The sequence below is a fragment of the Pinus tabuliformis genome, chromosome 8 (genome assembly GCF_031772625.1).
Source record: "Pinus tabuliformis cultivar Carrire ecotype Pingquan chromosome 8, CPIR1, whole genome shotgun sequence".
NCBI lineage: Eukaryota > Viridiplantae > Streptophyta > Pinopsida > Pinales > Pinaceae > Pinus > Pinus tabuliformis.
This window is the reverse complement of record NC_142294.1, coordinates 2,031,675,493-2,031,702,793: the sequence shown is the minus strand read 5'-3', so window position 1 is coordinate 2,031,702,793 and position 27,301 is coordinate 2,031,675,493. Positions and strand designations below refer to the sequence as shown.

At 35.7% G+C, this 27,301-nt stretch overlaps 1 pseudogene across 1 annotated transcript; it reads right to left on the bottom strand.

The window, feature by feature from the left end:
* On the bottom strand, positions 1–27,301 carry LOC149244592 (TMV resistance protein N-like; annotated as a pseudogene). Its single transcript, XR_016246054.1, has 7 exons — positions 26,826–27,301; positions 25,728–26,718; positions 25,397–25,591; positions 23,608–25,298; positions 23,303–23,380; positions 22,907–23,200; positions 1–192 (listed from the first exon to the last, which is right to left on the bottom strand). The product of XR_016246054.1 is annotated as a TMV resistance protein N-like (transcript).

Sequence of the window (27,301 nt, the reverse complement as noted above, 5' to 3'; positions counted from 1 at the left end):
TCACTCAGCTTCAGTTCCCTTGATATTCATTGCAATTTTGTTGTATACTGCATTATACTGCTGCACCGTTTCTGCCATTTGTTTCTCATGCTTACGCATTTTCTCTAGCAATGCCTCTGTGGTTGGGCCAATAGCCTTCTGCAGTATATCTACATCCCTTGTCTTCAATTCTTTGAGCCTGTCATCCACTGCCTGAGACAGTTTGAGCACCTCATCCTTCCATGGCTAAATCCTTGCTTGCAATATTTACTCCTTCCTCCGAAGCTCATCTATCTACTTTTGGAGGTTCTTCCCTTCAGTAATGATGGCGAGTCTCTACAAGACCGGTAAGGTCTTTATAGCTTCCAGGATCTCGTTACGCTGCTTCTGCTTCACCTTTAATTCTTCCTTGGTTTTCTAGATGTTTGGATCCTCCTGTAGTGAGGTCCAAATCTACATCGTGTCATCCAATAGATTCCCGTAGTCCACCACTGTGTCAGATATGCCTTTCAACGTTGCCTTTAAATCTTTATGTCTATGCTCCTGTACTCCTAGTGGCATGGCTAGTTGCAACCTTATTTGCATCTCTGATATCTTCACTTCATAATCAAATTTGAGCTTCACCAATGTATTCTTCAATTCCTTGATCGCGAGGGTGAGCTTCATAGCCTTTTTTACTGGTGGTTCCTCGTCATCGATCTTCACATTCGAGCCTGAGCTACAACTCTCTTGGATGGCTTCTTCCAACTTCTCTTATTGTTGAATTGCATCATCTATGTGCTTAGCCACCTCCTCCAACTGCTTCTTCAGTGCAACTTTCTCCTTTTTTGTCTGTGTTTTCATCATTGAGGTTCGTTGCTCCCACTCCTTTAGCTCAGTTGTTAGACTTTGATGGATTTCATGCAGCATTTGAATTGGTATTGTAGAAATATTTATGCTGACATTATTCCATACTTTAGCTCGTTCTTTGTCCTCCGGTGAGTGTTGGCCCTTGATTTTGGTCTATTTTTGCTAAAGGAAACTTACTTAATCCGTATATTTTCCATCTATTTTCCACTTTATCCATCCCGTTTTGATGTATTTCATGTCTATTCAGGTATTTAATTTTAATTTTTCAAATTCTAAAGTTTTTATGAAAATTTAATTTCAAGTGCAAATATTGACAGATTCAGAAATTCTCATAATAGCTATATGGATGACATGTTTGCAGGACACTTGGGCACGAGTTTGATGCATGGATGGACAACTTGGGAATTAGGACTAAGCTAACTCCACTTGGTTCGATTAGAACAAGCTTTATTAGGCCCATTTAGTGCTGGTCAACCATGACTAGTCACTCAGAAAATCCATAGAAATAGAGCAGTTTTGAGATTTTATGGGATTGACCATATTTTTTGGGATGGGATTGATGAATTCGACTTATATATGTGAATATGAATAGATATGTTTGTTAGAAAGATTATAGATCAGTTTGTTTCACAAAACTTCTATTTAAATTCAAGACTTTGATGGCTTATGTAGTGACTTTTGTATAATTTCATGCTGAGATATTTTGGAGTTGAAAGCTAATTTGAAGAACCTGTGCTACTACTATTTTGTTGCTCAATAATGTGGATGTGTGACTGAAGTTTAAGCTTCTGATATCAATCTTAAAAGTGTGCAAAGCAAGGGTGGAGGGCCCCCATTCCAAGCTAAGTACACTTCTTTGTTTAGACTAGTTTAATTTTCCTTAATCTAGTTATTTTAGAACTTGTTTACATGCTTTGTTTCAGATTGATTTATGGTTAATGTATGATGATTTATTTCATTAAATCTTAGTTTATTCATCATTTTAGTAAGACGGGAAAACAAAGTGTTGAAGTTGAGCACTCCTTCTGTTAAATTGGTGAATTGTAACTAGTTTTTTTTTTTTTGGATTACATGCAAGTAGCTTCCTTATGTATTTTTGGTTTTCAATTGATAGCATTATGGTGAATGAATTATGATGGAAAATATCAAAGGTCTCTTACGTTAGGAGCCTCCCTTCATTGATTTGTCCATCTTAAGCTGTTAGTTTCTGATTTTTGTTCATCAAGTAATAATTGAGGAAGAATTAGACCTCTTAAGTTAAGAGCCATTTTAGCTTTCCCTCATTACAAAGTGATTTGGGATTGTTAATATAGGTTATATTTGTAATATGCACTTCTTTAGTTTTTGAAAAACTTTTCTTTCAAGTTTGATTACATCTGATATTCATATATAGTGGACTTGCCTTCAAGTATTACCAACCTGGATTGATAAAGAATATTTTTGTTAATTTGTGTGAATAAATTAGCTCAACATTTTGGCGCCGTTGCCGGAGAGAAAATTATCGACATAATCAATAGGAAGATGTGCAAAAACTCTAAAAAATTCATAAAACAAAAATAAAAAAATTACTTACATTTCTTTTGGTTATGTTTCTTTATGCCTAGAAATAGAGATCCTCAAGGTAGATTTATTAAAAAACCCCCACAAATATAGGTAGGACCATCAAAGCCAACAACACCAATTACTGGTAAATCAACAATTGAGGAATTGGAAGAAAAACAAAGAACTGGAAAAAGGTTAATTTTAATTGAGAGGCAAATTTTGTTAGCCTAAGAGGTAAAAAGAAAACAGTTATCAACTTTAGGAAAACAAAAAGAAATTGTTAAAGAAAAACAACCTATTCTTGAATCTACAGGTCAACCTGTCTTTGAACAAGCTGAACCTCAAATTGACATTGAAACAATCAAAGCTATGGCAGAAGAGGGACATGGATCTGTTATTCTTACTCTCGAACAAAGAATTGAATATGAGAGACAACAAAGAGAGTGGAGAAGACAAAGAGAGGAAGAGGCAAAACGAGAAAATGATAGAAAGGTAGAAGAGGATAGAAAAAGACAAGAAGATGGTGGTGATCAGGAAACTACCTTTGGCTTTCCAATAGTAGATACAAGTGCAATATTAAGAGAAGAGGTGAAAATGAAAATATTCCACCTTCTGTATTGCCAAATTTTTATGGAATGTCAACAGAAGATCCTGATTCTTTTATGATTGAATTTGATATTCTATATAGAACATATGGATACACTGATGATACACACAAACTTCATCTCTTTCCTGCTACATTGAAAGCAGCAGCCTTAAAATGGTTCATGGGTTTAGGAGAGCAAACAATAGCTTCTTGGGATGATATGAGATCAATCTTTCTTAAAAAGTATCAAGCCTATTGTAGGCCTAGGGACTCAAAGGAAGATGTTTTCAGAATGACACAACAAGAGGAAGAAAGTCTAGAAGAATACTTAGAAAGATTTGCATATAATCTACAAAAATCCAAACAACACTCTAAATCAAGAAACCATTCGAACAATCTTTCTCAAAGATATAAGAGATGAATATCTTGACATTCTGAATGTGATGGGCAAGGGAGATATTTCAAATTTTCCATTTAATGAAATTGCTGAATTATGTCAAAAATATTCTAGAGGAAGATCAAAATATGGAAAGAGAGATGGGAGTTCAAAAGCAACGAAATCAGGAGCAGGAGGAGTAACAAGAGCAGAAATAGGAAGCTTGTTAGAAAACTTCAAAACTGACCTCCTAAGTACATTAGGAACTCAGGTAGATGTTCTAAAAGCAAATAAGAAGAAGGAAGAACAAGAACACGCTTTAGCAATATTTTGTTCCAAATGTAGAAAGCAACATTAATTAAGAGAATGTCCTTTGGATAGTGTTCAAGTATGTGGTCTTTGTACAGAAAACCATTCAACAAAAAATTGTCTAAGGTTGAAAGAATTGCAAATGAATCTAATGGAAGAAGTGCAAGGAATAGAAGGTTTCTATTATGTGGCACCATGAAGACCTTGGCAACCAAGGATTCTTCAACAAAATTTGCAACAGTTCCCTCAACAAAATTATCTATATCCTCCTCAAAATTCTTGGAATACTCTAATGCCATGGGAAGCTTGGCCTCCACAACAATATCCAAACCAACCTGCACAAGGATGGAGAGGATATGGTTATGGAAATCAGCCACCTCAACAATACCAACAAAAATACCAGCAACAATATCAACAACCATTTCCATATCAACAATATCCACAGTCCATGCCTTTTCTGCAACAAAATTCTGCATATCCGCAATCCATGCCATTTCCACAACAGAATTCTCCACCATTATTAACACAACCACAATAGTTACAGCTACCTTTGAACCAACCCAGACCAACTCAATTACCAGCCCAACCAGTGGCAAATCCAAACAATAAGATGGATAAACCTGCATACACTGTAGAAGAAGCAGCATATTTTCCAACATATTCTATTCTTCCCGTAAATGATGTCCATTTAAGGTCTGGAAAGGTGCTTACAAAAGATTCTCCTCCAATCATAGAAGAGCCAATTGAGCAAGGAGAACAACCTGAAACATCACAATCTGAAACACAAATTCAGAAAGGAAAAACTATTATAACTCAAACACCACCCTATCCTGAGAGGTTAGTAGAGCAACAAAAAGAAATGAACCTTCCTGAATTTGATATTTTGGATGAATTGAAAAATGCTTATGTAAAAATTCCTTTATTGAAAGCAATCAAAGAGATACCAATATATGCTAAAACAATAAAGGAATTATGCATTAAGAAAACTGGTAAAAAGAAGAAGGATCCTACTACAATCCAAGTCATTGGCAAATTAGCAAGCCTCATGTCAACACAAACAATGGTAGAGAAATATATTGATCTTGGTATCCCTATGGTTACTATTTCAATAAATAATTTCTCAGTTCCAAACACATTAATAGATTTGGGAGCCGCTATAAATGTAATGACTATGGATACAGTGAAGAATCTGCATTTAAACAATATTAGATAAACTTCTACAATTCTAGAGTTAGCAGACAGATCTAAAGTTGTACCAGAAAGAATACTAGAAGATATCATAGTCTCTTTGGATTCATGGGAGTATCCTATTGACTTCCTTATCTTACAGCCAAAAACAAATTTGGGAGGACATCCTCTAATCTTAGGCAGACCATGGCTAGCCATGATGAATGCCTTTATAGGATGCAGATCTGGAAGTATGATTATTTCACATGGAGATGAATAAAAACACATTACACTTTATTTACCTCCACAATCATCTTCTTTAGAATCAATACTTGAAACTCAAGAACAGCAGCAAACTAAATCATTGTTAAGTATAAATCAAGTATTTGACCTTAAAGAAGAAGAAGAGAATGGGGATTTAATGAATCTTTCCATCTCAGAACCAAACATTTCATAGCAGCTTAGAGAGATTCAATATGAAGCTGCAAGTAATCTTTTTAATCGATGTTTTCAGGAAACTTGTACAATTCAATCCTTACAAAGCTCTTTTGCAAACATTTTTCCTGTAAACACAATTACCAATTCAACAACAAAAACAATTGAGATATATCTTGGAAAACATTTGAACATTGGAAACCATTTGCAATCGTCACAAGAACAAGAGTTAATTGCATTATTACAAAAATATTCAAAAGCTTTTGCCTGGGATTATACAGACATTCAAGGAATCCATCCCAATACATGTATCCACCACATTTATACAGATGATCAGATCAAATGAATGAGGCAGCCTCAAAGACAAATGATCCCATGATGAAAGAAATAGTGAAGGAAGCACTGCAGAAATTGCTTAAAGTTGGGTTCATCTATCCTATTTCAGACAGTCAATGGGTTTCCCCATTGGTAATAGTACCAAAGAAAAATGGGAAGCGGAGGATATGTGTAGATTACCAGGAATTAAACAAAACAACATTAAAAGATCATTTTCTGCTACCATTCATTGACCAGGTTCTAGACTCATTAGTTGGAAAGAAATTTTTCTCCTTCCTAGATGGGTTTAGTGGGTACAATCAGATTAGAATAGCAACAGAAGACCAAGACAAAACAACATCACTTGCCCATGGGGAACCTATGCATATAATGTCTTGCCATTCGGATTATGTAATGCACCTGCAACTTTCCAAAGAGCAATGCTTGCAATATTTGCTAATCTAATCCATGAATGTGTAGAAGTTTATATGGATGACTTCATGGTATATGGAAACACATATGACGATTGCCTCAACAATCTTGAGAAAGTTTTGAAGCGATGCATATAAACAAATTTGTCATTGAGTAAAGAAAAATGCTATATGATGTTGACAGAAGGCGTAGTTTTGGGACACCATATTTCCGCCTCAAAAATTAAGGTGGATCCAGCAAAAATACAAGTCCTTGTGAATTTAATGACACCTACAACACAAAAAGAGGTAAGGAGTTTCCTGGGTTATGCAGGCTACTATAGATTATTCATAGAAAACTTTAGTAAAATATCCCAACCTCTATTCAAGTTATTAGCAAGAGATGTTGAATTTCAATGGACAAATCACTGTCAAAATGCATTCTAAACATTGAAAGAAAAACTATCAATTGCACCCATTCTTCGTGGACCAAACTGGTCTCTGCCATTTCATATTTCAACTGATGCATCTAATACTGTGATAGGTGCATCACTTGGGCAGAAAGAAAATCTGTTCAATTATGCAATATATTTCATAAGCAAGAACTTAACACCTGCAGAATTGAATTATACAGTCACAGAAAAAGAAATGTTAGCTGTAGTATATGCAATAAATAAATTTAGGTATTACATAACAGGATACCAAGTATTTATTCATACAGACCATTGAGCAATAAAATACTTGGTGAATAAATCTATCACGAATGCGAGAATAACAAGATGGTTACTGTTAATGCAAGAATTTAACATCACAATTCAAGATTGACTAGGTAAAGAAAATAAAGTGGCTGACTTTCTTTCACGAATACATTCACCCAACGATCCAAATTCAGTTGCAGATAACTTTCCGGATGAACATTTGTTTGCAATAGCAGTAAAAACACCATGGTTTGCAGACATAGCAAACTATCTATCTTCTGGGAAATTTCCAACACAATTCTCAAAAAAACAAAAACGAAAAATCATTAAAGAAAGTTTTAGGTATGGTTGGGTAAATGGCAATTTGTTTTATACTGGTTCAGATTTAATAATAAGAAAATGTGTGAGAAAGGATGAGATATTAGAAATCCTGAAAGCATGTCATGATGAACCATGTGGTCGTCATTTTGTAGACAAACAAACAGCCTACAAGGTGTTAGAATTAGACTACTACTGGCCAGCAATCTTTAAAGACTCCAAGGCATATGTCAAGCAGTGTGACAGCTGCCAAAGAATAGGGAGACCAATAGTATCAGATGAGATGCCACTCAAACCACAAGTTCTAATAGAACCATTTGAGCAATGGGCTCTAGATTTTGTGGGACCAATAAATCCATCATCAAATGGCAAAAGGTACATCTTGGTATGTACAGATTACGTCACTAAATGGGTGGAGGCAAAGGCAGTCACAAAAGCAACAGAAAACACAGTGGTCACCTTCCTCTTTGAAGAAATATTTGTAAGATATGGAGTGCCAAGACAGATTGTAATCGACCAGGGAGCACAGTTTACTTCAAAACTTGTTCGGGATCTTACAAAAAAATATAAGATAAAGCATCGAAAGTCCACACTGTATCATCCTCAGGAAAACAGACAAGTGGAAGCAACAAACAAAGTCGTATAGAATATAATGACCAAAACAGTACATTTGAACAGAAAGTATTGGTTAGAAAAACTAAGGGATGCACTATGGGCACACAGAATCACATGGAAAAACACCACTGGATTTAGTCCATACCAGTTAGTGTATGGAAAAGAGGTCTTATTGCCTATAGAATTTCTGATACACACATATAAATTGGTAGCCAAACTAGGACCAGAACTGTCTGAAGCACAATAACAGCGGATAATGCAATTAAATCAACTAGATGAACATCGCCAGCAGGCAATAGAACACACAACATTGGTACAACAACAACGCATGAAATGGCATGACAGATTTATTAAGTACATGACTTTCAACAAAGGAGACTGGGCACTATTGTTCGACTCCAAGTTCAAATATTTCAAGGCCAAATTCACAACACACTGATTAGGGCCATATGAGATAGAAGAAATCTTTGATAATGAAGTTGTTTTAGTCAAGACAATTGACTAGGAGTCTACATCATTTTTGGTAAATGGACATAGGCTCAAAGTTTACAACAGGCCTTTGACAAAGAAGAATACATGAAACAACTGATACAAGGAACATAACTGGGAATAATGGCACAGCAGACCCAACCATCTTCCAGTGCTACAGAAGAATAAATAATAATAATAAATTAATAATAAATAATAAATAATAAATAATAAATAATAAATAAAACTGTTTGCTAGTGAAAACCAGGAAACTAGCGCTAAGCAAACAAGAATTCATAGAGGAAAACCAACATGTTTTGGACTGTATGAATTCACACTTTCTTGTTTTATTTCTATCACAACTTCGATTTGCAGGATATCCTCCAAACAAGCATGACTTGAGGACAAGTCAAATGACAAGCAAGGGGGAAGGTTGCACAAAAAATTTAGTTGTGCAGTTGAATTGATGACGGAACTTGTATTGTTCACAGTTGGGACCTGAAACAATGATAGAGGGATCTGAAATATTAGCATAAACATGTACATATTGCATAAAAGTGTGCATGACAGAGGGACTTGAAATATTAGCGTAAGTGTGCATGATAGCTAGGACCTGAGTTATGAAATAATTGCAGAGGGACCTGAACAACAACCAGCAATTCAAGAACCAGAACCAATGAAGAATGTAGAACAAGAAGCAAAAATAAATTCTATCTTTCAATCTATCTAAGACATTTGATCAAAAGACTTCATCCAGTTTGTAAAGAACAGTAGACATCATCCAATATTATCAGGGAAGTACAAATATAGTAAGTACACAATTTTGCTCTTGTAAATTCAATATTTTTTTAGAAATTTTTAGTTTTTGTTAAATTGAGATTAGTACCTGAAGTATATATTTTCCATTATCTCCACCCATTATCTTAAGTATCATCTTACATTTATGCATATCCTATAACCCTCAACCATAACCTTGTACATCCTATATTCATTTCATATTCATAACCTTAAGCCTATACCCCTAAGTATTTTTCCTCAAAGCAAAAAGGGATCAAAAGAGAATGCAACATGATGATACCTGCACAAACAATTCAAACATTAGACATGGAGATAATTTTAAACATGACCTAGGTGGTCATTTTAAAATTATGAGAAATATTTCAACAAGGGAATATATCCCAATTTTGAAAAGAAATACATCAAAGAAATGTATTAAACATTATATGCGCATTTTAAAAGGAAATACATCAAAGAAATGTATTAAACATTATATGCGCATTTTGAAAAGGTAATACAAAAAAGGAAATGTATGAAACATAACATTGTTGCGTGCATAACAAAAGTGGCAAACAAGGCAATGATATTAGGTAGGAGGATATAATATGATTTCATAGTGTGGGCTTGCAATAATATGATTTCATAGTATGGCGTCGACAACAGGGTTCAAAGTCTAATGAGATTGAAGTCGTGGGATGAGACATGAACGCAAACGGAGTTATGATGCGTTGGCAGGGTTGTAAACAGTATCATAAACTTGTATGGCTGATGCGTTCAAATAATTCAATGGAGGATGTGTTGGCAGGGCTGTAAACAGTATGGAAGGACAGCCACGACCTGCATGCAAACAAGCCCGAATTTAAATCATGGAAACAGTCAGGTGCGACTGGTCAAAAGGACCGACACGCAGGCATTAGCCAATAAGATGTGCTTATGGCGTACTTAGCTAGAGCACGGTAAAAAATGTTGAAAACGGTCAAGAAAATTAAAAACCAAAACCTTTATGCCTCTTAGAACCATTATGCTGATTGCTTAAATGCATTTGTATGCCATTATCGCCCTTAAGAGCTCAGGAGAATAGTGGTGAAAGCGCTAAACGTTTTGACAGAGGAAGCGAGGGAAAAACATAACTGAGCTTATGGAGAGATAAGTAGGAAAAATTAACGGAGATAGTGCGAGTTAGTTGCCCAGAATCTCATGAAAATTTCAGGTAAGACGAGATTTGATTTGCTTCCATAAGATCACAAAGGTGAAGTCGGGATTACAATCATCGATTCTTTTGTAGGAACTGCCTGTCATTTAAACGTATATATATATCTGTTTATGCCACCAGTCAGCACGCCAAGGCGTTGAAATGAAGCTTGAGGAGATACGGGTAATGTGGAGTGCTATTAAAATAGTCCACGAGTCCAGCAGATAGCCAGGTGAACGTCAAAAACTCACCATGATTTCAGAAGGTAATATATGCAAGGTTTAGATAAACCAACAATGAAGTTAATGGAAGAAAGAATAAACGGTCATGCATTGCAAAAAAAAGGGTCTGTTCATAAGTGTTAATTGCATAAACTAAGGTTTTGAATGGAACACGTAATTTGTGTAAAAACAAACAGTTAATTACACCTGTGCGTATAATAAGGCAGTTTGATCAAATCCTAGTTTGATGCATGAAAATGTGTAAATAAAACAGAGTATTTGGGTCTGTATTGCATGTTTTTAATACACAAATAGAGCAGGGGTTTGTATGAGCTATTCAACAATGAACAGAGGAGTTTTTTTTTTTTTATGGTGTTGTTCCAACCAGGGAAGAGTTGAAAATGAATTTTTTTTGGTTATATACAACGCTGAAGATTAGGCTTGCATGATAATTTGTATGGAGAACAGTGAATCAAAAATGATGCTAATGGAATCCTAGTTTGCATGATGAATTGTACAGAGAGCAGAGATAAAATTGCCTTGAGATTACATTAAGAAACACAAAATTATGATATGATTATTTTGTTTTCTTATGTATTTCTTTTCCAAAACAGAGTATAGTTTTTTTTACAGAGATATATAAAGCAGAATGTTTGAATGTTTGGACACAACAGGGGATTAAAAGAGAAATTGTGTTGCTGCAAAAATAAAAATAAAAGAGGTCAAAGTAGATTAAATTAAGTTGTTGAATAAGGCAGGTAAGCTTCTCTGACTTAAATTTTTTATTTTTTACGAAACAATATTTGTTATTTGTCATTCCAAAAGATGAAGTTAATGACAACAAAGGCATACATTCAATGGTTTACAGAAACAATGACAACAAGGATAGAGCCAAAGTTTCAAACAAAAAACTGGAAAAAAGAGACCATAGAGAAGCTATACCAAGCAGGACTAATAGGATTCTTGCAGAGATTTAGTGCCCACGGTGAAGAAGTAATGAGGGAATTTATAAACAATTACAGCCAAGAACAAACAAGGGTAGGAAATGTAATAATTTCTGTGACTCAGGAATTCCTTTCACAAGCACTGGACCTCCTGATAATAGGAGAGAGTTATCATAAAGGCTTGCATTTCAAGGAGAAAGCGTGGACTTTCTTCCTTGAAAATAATAGAAAAGGAACCTTTGACAGGACCAAAGGTATACCAAGGGAATGGTTCAATGAACCATGGGGCGAATTGGTTCTAGTTATACAAAAATTCCTCACATGTGATAGGGGATATAGTGTTGCCCATCTATATCACATCCGACTCCTATAGCACATTAAGGGGGAAGATAAGATTAATCTACCATACTTTCTCTTTAGAAGCCTCATAAATATGATAGAGTTAGTAAAACATGAACATAAACCCAGAGAAGAACAAATTTATCACCAGGGGTTGATAAAAATCTTGGTTGAATATCAAGTAAGATCACAAGGGATGATTTGGAGGAAATTCATGAGTCAAAACCAGTTCAATGAACAGATCAATGAGGGACAGAACAAGGTAGAGTAGGAAACCAGGGGGATGATGAACTCACCTTTCTATCCCAGGACAAGAGCAAAAAAGCAAAATAATACAGCCATGCAAGAAAATGAAGTGTCCATCATGTCCATTCCTAGGAGGTTTAGAAAAAAAAGTCCAACTGAGATAAATAGCAAAGAAAAATAAGTTCAGATAGTAGACACATGTTCAATGGAAAAACAGGTTGAGGATGATATTAAAAATGAAGAATTACCAGGGGGATGATGAACTCACCTTTCTATCCTAGGACAAGAGCCAAAAAGAAAAATAATACAACCATGCAAGAAAATGAAGTGTCCATCATGTCCATTGCTAGGAGGTTTAGAAACAAAAGTCCAACTGAGATAAATAGCAAAGAAAAAGAAGTTCAGATAGTAGACACATGTTCAACAGAAAAACAAGTAGAGGATGATATTGAAAAGGAAGCATTGGAGAGAGATTCTTATTATGATGATGTAGCAGTAGCATCATTAATCAAAACTACACAAGAGCTTGAAAATGAAATAAACTTGGATAGGATTAGGGAGTTAACAGACCAACTAGAAATCAATAAAATCTTGGAAAAACATTTGAAAGAAGAAAACAAAGTAAGCAAAAAAAATAATGCTAGATTGGTTAAAGAAAATGAAAGATTAAATGAAGAAATAGGAAGATTGAAAAGAAAGAATGATCTGTTCTCCAAACAGGCATTCAAATGGCTAAAAGAGAAGAACATGTGGAAGGCTAAGTATGAGAAGCAGAAAGTTAAGGCCACTTTATACAGAGAAGGACATGATACAGGTATGGACTATTTGATAAGAGCAGCACAGCAGGAAGCAACAGGGACAAGAACTGCATCTACAACTGGGAACAGGAGATCAAAAAGGAATAAGCAAGCATGAGGACATGCTTGATGATCAGCAAGGGGGAGATGTTGGCCCTCGATTTTGGTCTATTTTTGCTAAAGAAAACTGAATTAATCAATATATTTTCCATCTATTTTCCACTTTATCCATCCCATTTTGATGTATTTCATGTCTATTCAGGTATTTAATTTTAATTTTTCAAATTCTAATTTTTTTATGAAAATTTGATTTCAAGTGCAAATATTGACAGATTCAGAAATTCCCGTAATAGCTATATGGATGACATGTTTGCAGGACACTTGGGCACAAGTTTGATGCATGGATGGACAACTTTGGAACTAGGACTGAGCTAAATCCACATGGTTCGATCAGAACAAGCTTTATTAGGCCCATTTAGAGATGGTCAACCATGACTAGTCACTTAGAAAATTCATAGAAATAGAGCAGTTTTGAGATTTTATGGGATTGACCATATTTCTTGGGATGGGATTGATGAATTCGACTTAGATAGGTGAATATGAGTAGATATGTTTTTTAGAAAGATTATAGATCAGTTTGTTTCACAAAACTTCTATTTAAAGCCAAGACTTTGATGGCTTATGTAGTGACTTTTGTATAATTTCATGCTGAGACATTTTGGAGTTGAAAGCTAATTTGAAGAACCTGTTCTACTACTATTTTTTTGTTCAATAATGTGGATGTGTGACTGAAGTTTAAGCTTCTGATATCAATCTTCAAGTGTGCAAAGCAAGGGTGGAGGGCCCCCATTCCAAGCTAAGTACACTTCTTTGTTTAGACTAGTTTAATTTTCCATAATCTGGTTATTTTAGAACTTGTTTACATGCTTTGTTTCAGATTGGTTTATGGTTAATGTGTGATGATTTATTTCATTAAATCTTAGTTTATTCATCACTTTAGTAAGACGGGAAAACAAAGTGTTCAAGTTGAGCACTCCTTCTGTTAAATTGGTGAATTGTAACTAGTTTTCCTTGATTACATGCAAGCAGTTTTCTTATGTATTTTTGGTTTTCAATTGATAGCATTATGGTGAATGAATTATGATGGAAAATACCAAAGGTCTCTTAAGTTAGGAGCCTCCCTTCATTGATGATTTGTCCATTTTAAACTATTAGTTTCTGATTTCTGTTCATCAAGTAATAATTGAGGAAGAATTGGACCTCTTAAGTTAAGAGCCATTTCAGCTTTCCCTCTTTACAAAGTGAATTGGAATTGTTAATATAGGTTATATTTGTAATATGCACTTCTTTAGTTTTTGAAAAACTTGTCTTTCAAGTTTGATTACATCTGATATTCATATATAGTGGACTTGCCTTCAAGTATTACCAACCCGGATTGATAAAGAATATTTGTGTTAATTTGTGTGAATAAATTAGCTCAACAGTGAGTACCAGTGAAGTGCCCTAGCTGGCACCTGCATGATTCTAATGCCAAATTTCATTTTTATCCTTTGCTCTCCCTGCAGTTACTGAGCTATTTGTTTTGGTTGTTTTTCTACTTGCAGTAGTGCCTCCTCAACATTTCCTTGAGCTTTTGGTGTGAAGCCTCTGATCTACACTAGTCGGCCTACTCAAAACAAGGTGAAAAAAATGGCTTGGCCCTTTGCTTCTGCTATGGCCTGAATCCAGGTAGAATAACACTCTACATGCTTCACAATTTTTCTGCTGGTTGGTTGCAGTACCAAGGCTATATCTCCTTCCTTAGTAACATTTGATAAAGGGAATCTTCTACAGGTTGATCATTGAAATCACCAAATACAGAATCCACACAGATTTTCCTTTCTAATTCATACGCAGCTCCGCAGAACACTACACCACCACGAATTCCACTATGCTAAGTAAAGTCAGCCTCGTGAGATTCACCACGTCTTGGCATAGATTCATTATACCGGATCTCATGCCGCAAACTATCATACAACAGAAGCTACAACCCTCGGCTCCATATGCACAGAGCTCTCCACCACGTTTTTACTCTCAGTAAAGTCACCCTAAAGCATAAAGGATATGAGCCAGATCGGTCTCTTCTTGATTAATTATTGTAGTTTATTTGCTGCTAATATGGTGGAAAGCTCATAAATTGCAAGATCAAAATTAAATTCATTCCTCTTGCATTTCCTTGGGCTCTCCTGAAAGAAGTAAACCCAAAGCTACCAACTCTGATACCATGTAGAAAAACAGAGAGATGCACAAACAAAGGAAAATTTCTATTACACTCTTCAAATCACACAGATACATCACATATTTATTGTGCTAGTGAAATCCAACAGATTCCAAAACAAGAAGATTGGCTATTGAGAAATTATCTCAACAACTCAACCGAATCTACCTACTATATTATTCATTAGTTTCAAGTGTTTTCATATTTTAGTAAATATATTTATTGTATTATTGATGTATTTTTCTTAAATTGGCAGAATCTATCATAATTTGGTAGTAAGGATATCAATCACTTATAATTATATGTGAATGTACATTCACTCATAACTGTTATTTAAGGAAAATTATACCCCTTGAAATCAACAGTGGTATGTAAGGGGGTGTTCTCATCACTATCAAAGAGAACCATTCCCCCTCAAATGACTTGTCGGTGTTCCATAACGAGGATGACTTACACTCTTACCAAATGTTTCCAAGTCTTTGGCTATTGAGTTATTTCCCTATGTACAAGGAAAATGAACTATTACACAATTAAAAGCAATTATTATAATTCTTACTACAAAAACAAAATGTGATTTCAACCTATAATATTCATAAAAAAATCATTTGCATTTATACTTTATAATAATATTTGTCCTTAATTTGATCAATTATACCAAATACTACCTTGTTATATTTTATCCTTACATCCAAAGAATATTTTTAACAAGGGTAATAACTGCAAAGTAGCTAGGCCCTACCTTTAGACCATGATTTGTAATTTTGTTTTGAAATTAGATAAAAGGGAAAAAATGTTACAATTTGTTTAACCAATCATAGGATTTCAAAATTTGATAGAAGCTTTAAGAAATGCAAAAAATTACATTGCATAAGAAAAGATAGAATAATTCAATGTGATAGCTAGAAATTTATTTATAGAGTTCATATAGCTAAAAACATGGAAAAAGAAACATAGCATATGGATGAAAAGCGCAGAGTATTAAATATAAACGTAATTTTCAAGTTTTTACTTAGTAAGAATTGTTGATGAATTTATATTTTTGAGATCAAATTTAAATTTCTAGAAACAAGATTTATGAATTCCATTAAAGGAAACATGTTTGTGCTTATATTAAATTCTATAGGCTTGTGTGATAAGTGATAAACATGGCAATGTTTGTATTAAATGAAAAAAAAAACCACTGGTTAGCACTACGAAAGAGAGTCTGAACCAGGAGAGTCTGGCTCTGCAAAACGCTCTACATTGTTCACGCATATTACACATTAAATAGAAAACATGGTTTTAGGGAAATCAGAACAACATCTTAAAAATAGAAACTAATTCTTTTCCTGAGGTTACGTGAACCAACTCTACCTATTCTAGGATATTCTCCATTATCTTCAACACTCTCCCTTAATGGAGAATGGGTTCACAAATATGTCTAACATCTCCCTAAACATTTGAAACTTAACTTTTCCAAGAGGCTTAGTGAAAATGTCTGCAACATTATCACATGTATTACAATATTCCAAATGGATTTCTTTAGATTGCACTTTCTCCCTGACAAAGTGGAATTGTGTATCAATATGTTTAGTGTTTTTGTGAAACACCGGATTATTGGCAAGTTTGATTGAAATCTGATTGCCGCATCTGATTATTGTTGCATCTATCTATTCTTCCCCAACATCCTGGAGAAGTCTCCGCAACCAAACTACCTCACACGTTGTTGCACACATGGCTTGATACTCTGCTTCCGCTGAGGACAAGGAGACTGTGTTCTGCTTCTTGCTGCTCCATGTGATCACCTCGGATCCAATGCTGAATGCATAACCTGTTATAGATATGGGATCATCTACATTTCCAGACCAATCTGAATCTGCAAATCCTGTCAATCTAACATCAGAGGAGTCAGTGTAAATAATACCGTAATCTACAGTACCTTGTAGATACCTCAAAACACTTTTCACTGCATTCCAATGGCTTTCAAGTGGCTTAGACATAAATTGACTTAGCACATTAACTGCATAAGCCAAATCAGGTCCAGGGGTGGTTAGGTAGATTAGACTCCCAACCAGTTGTCTGTAAAGTGTTGCATCCGCTGCTTTTGAGCCATCCTCACACTACAATTTGATGTTTTGCTACAATGGTACCACTATAGCTTACACTGATCCATCCTAAACTTTTCCAACAGGCCTTTGACATACTTTTCTTGGGATAGAAATGTTTGACCTAAATCTCTATAGATATCAAGACCTAAACAGTATCTGATTTCATCGAGGTGTTTCATTTCAAACACCTGTGACATCTGTTTCTTGATTTCATCGACTAGATATGTAGCATCACCTGTAATGATAAAATCATCTACATACAATGAAATCAACACTATGCGCCCTTGTTCATCTTTCATGGTGTAAAGATTAGGGTCATTTTTATTTCTATTATAGCTAGCTTGCAGAAAAAATGAATCAATATTCTCATACCAAGACCTGGGAGTTTGTTTTAGGCCATAAAGTTCTTTCTTCAATCTACAGACTAAATGTTCTTTTCCTTTCTGGAAAAAACCTTCTGGTTGCGCTAGATAAACCTCTTCATTTAGTTCTCCATTCAAAAATGCAGACTTTACATCTAGTTGGTGTATCATCCAATGTTTCTTAGTAGTTAAAGCAATTAACATTTTGATAGTGTTCAATTTAGCTACCGGGGCAAAAGTTTCTTCATAGTCTATCCCTTCTTTTTGTGAGTACCCCATTTGCTACCAACCTAGCTTTTAGTTTTTCTATAGTTCCATCTACATTAATCTTCGGTTCATATAACCATTTACAACCTATGGTTTGTTTTCCTCTAGGAAGTTCAACCAATTCCCTAGTGTTATTTCTGATTATTGAATCATATTCCTGTTCCACGGCTGTTTTCCATTCAATACATTCATTTGCTTCTTTATAACTAGACGGTTCAACCACATTCATCATACTAATTATAAAAGCATTTTCCCTATATCTTGCAGGCTTTTGAGCTTTCCTACCCGATCTCCTGAGTGGTGGGGTGGCTTCAAACCTCATTGTGCTAATCAGATTCTTCATGATCCTGCTCATGGAATTTGACATCTCTACTAACAAAAATCTTGTGAGTAGAGGGATTAAATAATCTGTAAGCTTTATACAGTGAACAATACCCTATAAAGGTACATCTGATGGCTTTTGAATCTAATTTTCTTCTATCTTCCTTTGGAATGTGGGCAAATGCTTTAGATCCAAATATTCTTAAGTGTTTTACTGCAGGCTTAAATCCATATAATTCTTCATAAGGAGTTTTAGACTCAAGACTCTTTGTAGGACTCCTGTTTTTCAAATAAACTGCAGTATTCACTGCTTCAGCCCAAAAGCCATTCAAAAGATTCTTACCTTTCAATATACTTCTAGCACATTCCACCAGTATTCTGTTCTTTCTTTTTGTTACTCCATTCTACTATGGAGTATGGGGTACTGTGAATTGCTACAAAATTCCATGATCTCTACAATACCTAATAAGCTCATCCTTCTTGTATTCTCCCCCTTGATCAGAATGGAGAATTTTTATCTGTTTCCCTATTTGTCTTTCAATCATATTTTTAAACTGCTTAAAGTATTCGAATGTATGACTCTTCTTACTTAAGAAATACACCCAAGAAAACTTCGTACAAACCTTAATAAATAGTAGAAAATACAGTGCACCTCCTAATGATTTTGTCTGCATGGGTCCACAAAGGTTTGTGTGCACTAATTCAAGCAAATCTCTCTGTTTATTTTCCACTCGAACAGGGAATTCTTCTCTATGCATCTTTTCTAATGTACAAGCGTCACAATTATTGTGTACTTTCTTTAGCATAGGAAGATCTCTTAACATCCTTCTTTTATAGTAACAACAAATCATTGTAGTTGATGTGGCCAAATCTCTGATGCCATAGCTCTTCTGTAGCTAGGCTCGCTGTTGTCAATGCTCGAACTGGTGCAGGTCTTACATCCAACTTGTACAGACCTCCTGTTCAGATTCCTGTAGCAATTGTCTTCATGCCATCTAGCAGATCTTTAATATAACAGTTAGATTTAAAAAATTCAGCTTTCAGATCTTGATCTGTAATCATGGATACAGAAATCAAGTTCTTTGTTACACTAGGCACATACATAACATTATGAATTTGTTTGATATTACCATTAGGTAGAATGACATAAACTTTCCCACACCCTTTGATCTGATGACTTTTATCATCACCTATGCAAATTTGTGCTCCTTCGTTGATTTCTTTAAAATCTTTGAACTAATGCTTGTTCCCTATCATGTGCGTTGATGCTCCTGAATCTACTTACTAGATGTCTGCATCAACATTCTCATCATGATTTGCCATGAACAATCTGAAATTCTGCACATGATTATCATTTGCGAGATGACCTGCATGTCTTTTTTGCTTCTGATGTTCTTCATGATATTTCTTCTTCCTACACTCCCTGGCAATATGACCCAGTTTTATGCAATAAAAACATTTAGTTTCAAAGTATTTCTTATTTAGATGCATACCTTGGGTCTGATTCGGTCTTTTGTGTGAGTTTGCTTCATTTTGTTGTTGTGGACTTCCTTTCCCTTTGAAGAAGTTTTTCTTTGCCATTAATGCAAGATCGACACTCTTGGGCTTCAGAGTTGATCTTCTTTCTTCTTCCTGCATCAGTATTCTTGTCAGCTCTTCAAATTTTGGGATCTTTTCTCTAACATTTATCCTAGTGATGAAGATTTGGTAATCATCAGTGACACCATTCATGGTAATTGTTACAAGATCTGTATCGTCAACTGTATGACCAATATCTGCCAATTTGTTTTCCAGGTCTTTGATCCTTGCTACGAATGAAGCAATTGTTCCATTTTCCTCCATCTTCAGGGATAGGATCTTACTCTTGAGGAACAAAAGACGATTTGAATTCCTGATCTCATACAACTCCATCAGAATTCCCTAGATCTCGTTAGCTATCTTACACTCTCTAATGTGTGGTATGATGCAGTCTTTCACTGGCATCTTCAACAGAGTCCTTGCTTTACCTTCTCGCTTCTCCCAATCTGGGATCGATGTTGATCCAGTTGTGGGCTTCGGCTCATCCCCATTAGCGATCGTCGAAGCACTCTACACGTCTAGCAGCGTCTGCATCTTGAATTTCCAATTTGCATAATTGGAACCATCGAGCTTGTTATGCTCATTCAAGCATGCTTCAAACATATTGTTATTCATCTTGGCAATTTAGACAACAAAAAAATTTCGATAGGTAAAAGAAGATGTTATATTTACCCCAGATCTGTGACAAAGACTAATCATTGATTTTCAATGTTTTTTGATCTCGCAGCACACCTGCAGATCACTGTGGCTCCCTTCATAGCCTCCTGACAACCTTTTGCTTTCAGCCTTTGCAGCCTTCTTCACGATGCAGCCTTCTCTCAGAGCCTTTTTTTGTTGTTTACACGATCATCGCAGATATACATCAATTTTCTGAGACTGTCGTAGATATACACCTAATATTTGAGATGTCATCGCAGATGTATGCCCAATATCCGAGACTGTCGCAGATATACACCTAATATCTTAGACTGTCGCAGATGTACAATGAAAACCTGTAATGGTCGAAAAATAAATTTTCCGGGAAGTGTAATAGTGCTATCATCGCGCTGCGACGATTTTGGTTTAGTTGCACCCACCAGACAGCGTACAGGTTCCTCAGCCTTGACGCTCTGATACCATGATAAAAATGGCAATGTTTGTATTAAATGAAATAAAACCCACTGGTCAGCTCTACGAAAGAGAGTCTGAACCAGGAGAGTCTGGCTCTGCAGAACGCTCTACATTGTTCATGCACATTACACATTAAATAGAAAACATGGTTTTAGGGAAGTTAGAACAACATCCTAAGAAATAGAAACTAATTCCTATCCTGAGGTTACGTGAACCAACTCTACCTATTCTAGGATATTCTCCATTATCTTCAACAATAAGTCTCCTTGCTAAAAAAATCTTACCAAGTCTAATATTGTTGAAGGTAAGGCATATGCGGAATTAAAGAATGTGTGGAGGTAAGACATATGCAAATATAAAGTTTATGCAGAAATAAAATATGTGCGGAAGTAAAAGGGTAACTATCATAATATTTTGTATTTTATTTTACTTGATTTGGTCTCATACCTAATATATTGGGAGAAGTTAAGGCATATTATGCATATGCTAAAGAATTAATAAATATCATGGTTATATGGTTTCTCTAGTCATATAATACATTTTGGGTTACAGAGAGAAATGAAGGTACTTCGATGCATACAAGAAAAATATAGAGCCTAAAATGGTGAATTTGATTTAAATTCAAATTAATTATTTTATCGGAAGAAATTATTAAATTTGATACAGTCCATACAAAAATATTTCCTATAGTATTTATATGAAAATTAAACATAAAGTGAGTAATAACACTCTCCCTTATTTACTAGAAATATTTCCTTTTTCCCCTTTATTTTTGGTGGGATAGAGTTATTAATTATGTAAAAAAAGATATAATGATGAAAATTTAAGCATGACATCCATCCATTCCATTATAGTAAAAACATATCATTAAAACATATCAAAAGATAAGTATGAGATAATAGTATTCATATATCCGAGAACTTAAAAAATAGTTTCATTCACGCAAAATCATAAAGAGCGTAATAAAATATCCACAAGATCCATACAACTTGAAATGAGTTTTTGAGTCACAAATGAAATGCTTTCCTAAAATGGAGTTCTATGCGAGAGTAAAAAAAATTACAAATTCAAGTTTTAAAAATGTTTGGTGCATAAAGCACTCTTCAAAATCCTGATACTTAATTGAAAAAGTAAATACATTCATCCCAAGGGGCACTAAGATTAAGCTTCCATGAACCATAATATAAATAAGGTATAGGGAAGAAAAAGGAGGAATTGTACTTAGAGATCGACTTAAGTGATGGATAACACAATCCAAAAAAGTTAAATAATCAAATTATGGGAAAATAAAAGGGATGTTTTTAAGATTTAAAAATAATCACAAAATGTGGAAGGATTGACCCTTATCGTTGAAGTGTGGGTTTTCTTTTACTAGTGTTGTTGAAGTCTTTACAGTAACTAGTGAAGTCTTTACAGTAACTAGTTCATAATTAATTCAGATTAATGACTTTTTTAGAAAGATTTATTTAATCATTGTTAAATGTAATCTTTCATTGGAGGGGTCGTAATGTTTATTTTGACATGTTATAAAATAGCCATATATAATTTTCAATAAAATTGACCTTTTTCTTATATAAAATAAGATTATTGTATCAAAAGAACATAATTTTACAAATCAAAAAGTTAATAATATTGTTAGTAGATAATATCATATATTAATTTTAAAAATATTATATTTATATTAATAAAAAAATACAAAAGAATACGAATAGTATCTTGTTTTAATTTGCATACGAGTAATATCATATTTATTTTTCAAATAATATAATTTCTATGCATTATAATAATAATGCAGCATATTAGTTTTATTTTTCAAATAATATAATTTCTATGCATTATAATAATAATGCAGCATATTAGTTTTATAATATAGTGTTATATAAATATTATCACATCAATAATATACATATCTTATATACAAATATATATGAACATCTAAAATAAAATTTACTAAAGTCATAGTACACACATAAATATTTTGAAATTATATTATTTACATATTTATATGTTTATAAACTTGTATAATTTTGATTACAAAACCTTACGAAATTAAATCAAATTAAAATTCATATATAATATCATGACCGTGAGGTCATATTCTGTTTACAAACATTCAATAACTTTCCACACTTGCTAATTGAAATTAACACAATGACAATGCAGTTATAATTTGTTTGCAAACTTGTGAGACGTCCAGGTGCTTCTGGATCATCAGAATCCATCCCTTTCTCACATGGACCGCTGTAGCTGATAGCTTCGACTCACAAGTCACAGTGATGTTGTTATACCCTTTCTCACCTCTAAACACATCACACCCCTCCCCCCACATAAACACATGTACCTTTACTCCACCTCCACTGACGCGGTATTCGTATCCCGCTGACCCTCCGTCATTACTCCCTTCAAATCTTACGCGAAACACATCGACTTCCCCACGACGCCGTCGATGTGTATCGACTTCATCGGTACCGGTGAGAAAGCACATCAATATACCACCGTATGATTGCAAATCCTCTATCTTCGTATTAAAATCCAACAGAATTACATGGCCAAAGATGTGAACAGGCGCAGGAAAGACAACATCCACCACTTTCAGGTTAAACTGCCCCGTAATGGATTGCATTTCTGGCATGACCTGCACAATTTTCATAAGTCCATTTCAATTCTGAGAAAATTCAAAATTCATTTATTATTTCCTGAAGGATTATATCTGCTCTCCAGAAAATTAAACACCTACCATCTCTGTGTCCCTGTAAGTAATCCTTGACTTTCCAGTAAAGAAGGCAGTTGATAGCTTCTCACTAGAGGTCGACGCCTGCACACATTTCCCAAATCCATTGACCACAAAGTATAATTTAGTCTTGATAAACTCACCGCGTTGATAAACCTTCCGTGGTGACAGTAACAATAAATTTGAAAATAATATTGCACACCTACGGGCACCTCACAGCAACCAGAACGCCATTAGATAGTTCCAGGTTTGAAAATATATAAATAGTTTATATGAATTAATATGCTGTGTTAGGAAGGAAGGATACTGACCAAAAAGTTGCAAATGTCATTCCACATAACATCATTGTTGGTTGAAATGCGGGCATATTTCAAACGTTGCCGATGACTCAATCCTTGTATGCTCTTCAGCTTCGAACACTCCTCCGCTTGAATCTCCTCCAGCGATGTCAGACCTTCAACATTCAAGGTTTCCAGCTCTTCGCAACGATTGATGCAGAGGAATTTAAGATCTACCAGATTTGATAAGTTTATTAATGCCTTCAATTGGGAGCACTCTTGCAGGTTTAGTCTTATTAATGTTGATGGCAAGTAATTAACCTGCCTTAACAACCTATTTTTTGAAATATCAAGAGTCTCAAGCCTGGGCAGAACACCTTCTGGAATACATATCTCAGATATGTGCGTCTTCGTCAAAGTGAAATCTATTAAAGCACCCATGGCAACATGCATGGTCCCCTGCTCCTTAAAACTAAGGGTATCTATTGGACAATTCCTTATAACCAAAACTTTCATATTTGGCCCTGCAATTTCCTCCCATAAGATGCCGTCCGCACCGAGGAAATCAATCAAAATCAACTCTTTCAACTCTTTTAACCGCCTCAAATCGCCCAGAGACCGCCGTAACTTTTTCCCTTCCTCTACTTGCTTTCTGTTTCGAGAAGAATCCCATGACATAAAGCGTGGAAAAAGTGCATTCGCTTGCTTTCTTTTTCCAGAAGAATCCCATGGAAAAAATCTATTCGGTGAATTCCCTAATCTTAGTGTCTGTAACTTTTCGGGTAGTTTGACATTCAAGGGCCATTGTAAATCAGTAGATAGTAAATTCAGGTATCTTAAAGACTTTTGATTTTCGATTCCCGCCGGCAAATATTTCAACTTGCTACAACCTTCGAAATCGACATACTCAAGTGATGACATATTTCCCAAGAGGTCTATGGGGATGGAGAGATTATTGCAGTTTCGCAAAGCGAGAAATTGGAGATGCATCAACTCAGAGAAGGATTCGGGCAGTTGGGTTAGATTATTGCAGCCGGATAGATCTAAATGTGTAAGGCTTTTGAGTTCCCCAAAACCAATAGGTAATGATTGTAAAAATGTGACATTTTTCAACACAATTTTGTTGGGAAATTTTATGCTCGTTCCTATCCATTCCAGAAAACGGAAAAAATAAGGTGCCGCGAACCCTTGCTGGACGCTATCTGAGATTACCTCAAAATCATTAAGATCAAGGTTGCTGCTGGAGGCATTGGCCTCTGAATTAACCTCTTTTCGCCTTCCGGGCATTTGATGTGTGCCCTTTACGTCAATATTTAACACACTCAAGTGCAGAGGAGGCTGCTGCTGCAAATTACAATGCACGTGAACTGTTTAATACAAAGGGGGCAGAATTTCACAACAAAATACTCATAACAAACTGTAGATGTACTTACCATATTAAATCTTTGGAAGAATTGCTCGAGGTCCCCATGCCCCTCCAGCTCCAGAACTCTCAGGTTTCCCAGTGAAGTGGTCTCCGGAAAATCGATGGATCTGAAACTGCCCAGGCGAAGCCACACCAAATCTCCCGAGATATCCCACAAACAAAAAAGTGACGACAAATCTATGGGAATTTCAACCACAAAGAGGCGTACACCCACACCCTTAATATAATTCGTGCAATGAGGCAGATTCTGACCCTTTCGAGTTCGAATTCCTCGTATCAAACAGAAATCTGCTACACCCTACCGAGCACACTTCACAAAGTTAAATTAAATACTAGTGTGTAATGGATTATTAAACAAAAATAAATAGGCATAACACCGGGACGAAATACGCTTACTTGGAGCTTCAACATCGATTCCTCTATATCATCTGAGCAGCTAAGCCGGAGTGGCTTACGGGATGGGAGCACACCAAACTCTTCTCTGGCGATATTTATGGCCAACTGCTTAATATGCTCATGCATCGTAATTTTCTGTGTCTCTGGTAGGTAGAGATAATCGTAGTTACCGTCTGGATCGTGCCATACGTCAATCTGAATGTGAGGCAAGCGAAAACAGGTAGGGCTTTTAAGAAGAGTCCATCAGGATTAGGGCGTTTAAGAAGAGTCCATCAGGATTACTCTCTTCGCATGCATAAAGACCAATATAAAATTGAGAAATAATTCTTACCTTTTCCTTTTCACAAGTATCGGATTGAACGTCATACTGATACTCCGTAAGGCATTTTTGACGGAGCTTTTCAAGGCAGTCACATATATATTTGTAACCTAATCCCTCAAATACACGAACTGCGAGTTCTTTTTCCTCTCCGAGGAAGAAGCAACCCAGATCTAAAAATATCTCCTTCTCTTCACTATTCAGAGCCTCGTAACTCACTTTTAAAGTGTCCAATATATCGTCTGGCAGTCTTCTCGAGAGCTTTTCCAACTGCGGCTTCCAATATTCTTCTTGGCAGTGGCCACGAAACTGTCCGCCTAATACTTGTAAGGATAAGGGCAGCCCACCACAAATTTTCAAAACCCCCTCAACCAAACATTCCATTCCTTCATCTGGTTCACATTGGTCGAATGCATGCCAGCAGAAAAGCTCCTGGGCATGTTTTTTCTTCAATGGCTTTACATCATACACTACAGCTTTCTCATGAGAAGAGCGCCTGAGTAAATCTTGATCACGAGACGTGATCAAAATTAAACTACGTGATCCCATAACATCGGTCAGTAGTAGACTACTTATTTGCTCGATATGATCCACGTCATCCAAAACAATCAGAACTTGGAGTCCTCGGAGACGATCGCGAAGAATACCTTTTCCATGTCTAGTGTCTTCAACATGGAAATCACTGCCTAGCAGATCCCGAAGGAGCTTCCGCTGCAAAGATGATAAATCCTTTTTCCTGACGTCGGACAAAAAACAAGATCTACTAAAATCCGAACGTTTCAGGTTGTAGAGATATGTAACCAGAGTTGACTTGCCTATTCCAGCCATTCCTACAATCCCCACAATCGCTGTGCCATTTAACTCCCTCTGTTTCTTGATTTCATCATCTATTTCCTTCACGGCTAGATCGAGTCCAACTAAGTATTTACCCACTTCCAGTGGTTCCCACTTTACCCCTTTTAACACAGCTCTGACAATCTCCTCCAAAACCTCACCATGGTCACTGCAAAACAACAAACACGTACATGCAGTCATAATAATCAGAATTACTGGAAGGAAGGAATAAACGACTTCGAGAAATCCAAGATTCCTCATGAGGAATGTATTCACCTTTCATTAGTTTTGAAGAGAAGGCCAGAAATCTCTGAGGCTTTGTTGAGGGCCGTCTTCCATTTCTTAATGTCTTCCATGCCGACTCTGCCTTTCAGTTGGTGTTCTTCAAAGGTTTTCCTATAACATCCCCTCTCGCTGTCAATGTAACGAAGGTCTGTGGGCTCAACGTCATAGAACACAGGAATGATCTTCCTGTTGCATCTCAAGATCCAACACAATTCATCCAAACACCAACGCGATTCAGCATAGCGCTTGCTGAAAATGGCAATATGTACTGACGCACTCTCAATGGCTCCGAGAATTGCAGGGGAGAGAGCATCTCCGGTGTGGAGTTCCTTTTGATCGAGAAAAACGCGGAGGCCATGACAAGTGGTGAGACGATGGTAGATGAGGCTGGCCAGAGTCTTTTTGACATCAGGACCCCTGTGATTTATAAAAACGTGGTATGTTGCTGATACTGACTCCATAGCCAT